Raw genomic sequence first — 3,750 nt, 5'->3', positions numbered from 1 at the left:
CCCTCCCCCCCCCCCCCCCCCCCCCAAAAAAAGTAAAATAAGAAACGAGCAAGATGGAAAAGGATTGCTTCAGGAAACTTCTTACGCAGTATCAATTTCATCCCATGTCATGGTTTCCAAGTCGAGAATGTGTAGATCATTCAAGAGAGTTCTCTTCGCATCTTGCCCACCAAAAATTACCAAGGTTGTACCAACTAAAGTAACTGATTGGCCTCCACGTGATGCCTAAAAAGTACACACAAAAATGCAATTTAACATCTCGTTAATTTGTTTCGTTTACACAATTAAAGGAAAGGAAAAAAACTGTAATATACGTTTAAAATAATTAAATGTATGAATTTTTTGCTAGGCAGTAGAAAAGCAAAAATAACATGTCACATCACAAAAATCAAAAGTTTCTAAGAATTTTTGGTTGTTTAATTGATGTAAAAGGAATAATATAATAGATACATACCGGGGGTTTCCCATAAGTCTTTAGAGTTGACCAAGTTGCCGTTTCCAGATCAAGCACTTTCACTGTCATAACATTAACTAGTTTTTAATAATATAAAAAATGGATCCTTAATTGTAATTACAGTAGAAATGAAAGCAACAATACAATAATGAACAAGTCAGAAAAAAGCCACTAAACAGCCTAGTTTGATTCAATGAAGCAAAATGTCGTAATTTTTCGTCATTCAACAAAAATTTACTTGGGGGAGGAAAAAAAGCAATTACTAATAAAATTTGTCCCATAAATGTTTCACTAAGTATGGCAACTCTCTTGATTGCTTATCTTATTTAAGGTGAATATATAGTAATAAAATGGGCAGAGGGAAACCTGATGGTATAAAACCCCCACCATGATGGATGGATCTAGGGAAGGGTCTGATTCATTGCAGATCTATTATAAAAACCTTACCTTGGTTTTGCAAGACTTTAATTTCATTACTTGAATTCTCTAACCATAGTATCAGGGCTCCCTTTCATGGTGAATATAATAACAGTACCATACTTTTTGTTTTGTTTTTTACCAAAGTGACGAGTAAACCGTCATATTCTTACAGTTTTTTTTTCCAGAATTTCATCTAAATAGCACTCCTAAATTTCCCATTTGTACATGTTTTTTAAGTTTGGCATAAATATGAAGCCAACCCTTAATAGAATGATAAGAAACAATAACTATTATTGTTACCTTGGATGCTTTCTCCAGGATCTTTTGTATGCCCAGCAATTGACAGAAGCTTATTTTGCCATGGAATCTTTGGTTACAAAGTGCCAAATGTCAAAACCCAAAATATTCCAGAATTAGTACTACTACCAGAACTAACTACAAACACATGAATATAGCAGATACAATTATGTACGTTTTCCCAAATGAGAGAAATATTTTGAATACAAACCAGAGAATGGCCAGCACAAGGGGTTAATGTTGCTGAGGATGATGAGTCAGTAGACTCAACTATAACCTTAGTCTCAATCTTCGACCAAGTCCAACTTCTCAAATCTAGAACCTGTATTTGTTTCAGTGTAATTCAAAGTAAACAGCACATAGCATAGTCAACACAAGAGCAATGTTAACGAAAAGTTTAGCTGTAAAATTCCATGATTAAAAAATGCTTAAACAAAAATCGGTGGTTTCAACCAAGCTCGTGAGATATATTAATATTACTACTTAGCCAAAATACAGCTTCATGCAACATAGATATTGAGAATAAGCTTACATGAAGATCATTAAGGTAACGACCATTGTGGTTTCCACCATATATGTACAATTTATCTTCCACAACTGTAGCTCCATGCTGAACATAAAAAAACAGCAGCTCAGACATGGTAACAAATTAATAGAACAAGATTAAAAAAAGTTAGAGAAGAAAAATGAATTTTGTTTTGACCTCGTATCTAGCTTTTGGACATTGACCAGATACTGGAGGTGCAATCCATTGATCATAGACTCCAACTGAACCAAAGCCTTCAATGACAACACTTTTATCCTGGGTTCCAACTTGACTTCCATTTTCAATGGAAATAGTCTTTATCTCTGGATGTGAGTTCCCGTTCTCGACTACAGGTTCCACTTTGGAATTGTGCTGTAAAACCTGTACGACCGAATGAAGAGGGAGAAATTACAATGTAAACGGTAGCAGCAAAAGTGAAGAAAAACACAATTTTCTCACTGCACTTCTCGTTATTTAACTCCACAATGACATGTCTCTGACTAATATTTAAATCTTAAAGATCAAATCATAAAATGCCATATTAAAAAATCAGCACATGGCTTACAGCAAACTCATTAAACTCACTATTGGTTGCATGAGCATTGGATGCATAACTTGTGGTTGAAAGGTTGTAAGAGCACGGTGTAACATATATACATATCTTGAATTTTTATCTTCAAAAGAACAAATTTCTTACTCATTTAACCATTTAAGTATTTAACCATATCTTGATCTTTCAGTACTATTCTAAATTTATTCTGAATGAAATAGATAGATGAATGAAAACTATGTATACCATCAGGAAAAGTACTCAGCCTTATAAATAGCCATATATACTCACATTCACATTCATTTGCACATCAGTAACAGGGTCTACAATAGAATTAGATGCTCTTGAATACCAACCAGGATCTTCTTCCTACACACAAAGGAAAAACAGAACAAAAGTAATAAGTTAACATTCTGCATTGTATCAAGGAGGAACGGTAAGCCAAGCACTGCCTGACCTCCAATATTTTCACAAAAAGACGCATGGCTTCTGTGGTAGACATGTTTCCAAGCTGGTTCCAGCTGCATCAACAACAACTATTTTTCAATAGTATTCTCAACAAAATGAAAGCAGGGAAGCAATAGTACAGTTGCAAGAACAATATAACATCAATAAAACATCGGAGAAAACCAGTGCAGTATAGTTAACAGAATATTTGCATATTATATATAGCACGGAGAAGCACAGTAAAATCAGAAAGACAGTAAATGCACATAAATAGAGTGAATAGATCATGAAAAGAGTAAAGGCGATGCGAAGGTTTAGAGCTTACAAACCTAGCCCATTTGCTATGCTCGACAATTTTCCATGAACTGGGTTCTGGGATGTTACAACGTCCTGTACTGGCCTGACATAGAAAATTAAACACTAAATTAATATGTAATCGTCTGGGATAAATCCCCATTCAACTGCATGCTTGCGCGGACGTGTGTCAGCACATTAAGCAAACAAAACAAGACAACCTCATTTGATATGAGTAATATTGGAATGGTAGCTAGGATCCGTCATTAACAAATCAGGATTTCATTCCTTGGTGTTTAAAAAGGGACCTTAAGTTACAGGTTTTAAATAAAATCCACCATCACGGTCTAGGCCACGACATAACCTGTTTTAAGTTGCTGAAACCAACTGCAATTAAGGCTGCATCAACTGCATTTGACCGAAATTCTCAACAATACCAAAGATTGCAGCATGACCCCTATTAAAAATCATGCTTATGTTGATTTACGCACATGCCATCAGAGACAGAGCTTATCTAGCACACAAGTAGTTTTTAGCAGGAAATTCTCTAAATCACCGCTCATGAATTGGCATTTTGACAACAAGGCCATTTGCAATTTCATCACTGTGCGTAATAATAGAATAGCATTGAAACCTATAAATCACGCAATCTAAAGACCAGATCTACCGAATAAGATAAGAGTTAACAGAAAAAGGTGGCAATTAGCGCAATCGGAATGCGCGGGCAAGAGTCGGTACCTGGTGATACAAGCTGTAGAGAAG

General features: G+C 35.3%; 1 pseudogene; it reads right to left on the bottom strand.

The window, feature by feature from the left end:
* LOC101499249 (acyl-CoA-binding domain-containing protein 4-like) overlaps positions 1-3,750 on the bottom strand; it is an 8,202-nt pseudogene that overhangs the window by 4,070 nt on the left and 382 nt on the right.

This window comes from Cicer arietinum, chromosome 4 (genome assembly GCF_000331145.2).
Source record: "Cicer arietinum cultivar CDC Frontier isolate Library 1 chromosome 4, Cicar.CDCFrontier_v2.0, whole genome shotgun sequence".
NCBI lineage: Eukaryota > Viridiplantae > Streptophyta > Magnoliopsida > Fabales > Fabaceae > Cicer > Cicer arietinum.
Note: the sequence above shows the minus strand (reverse complement) of the source record. Positions and strands in the feature narration are given on the sequence as shown.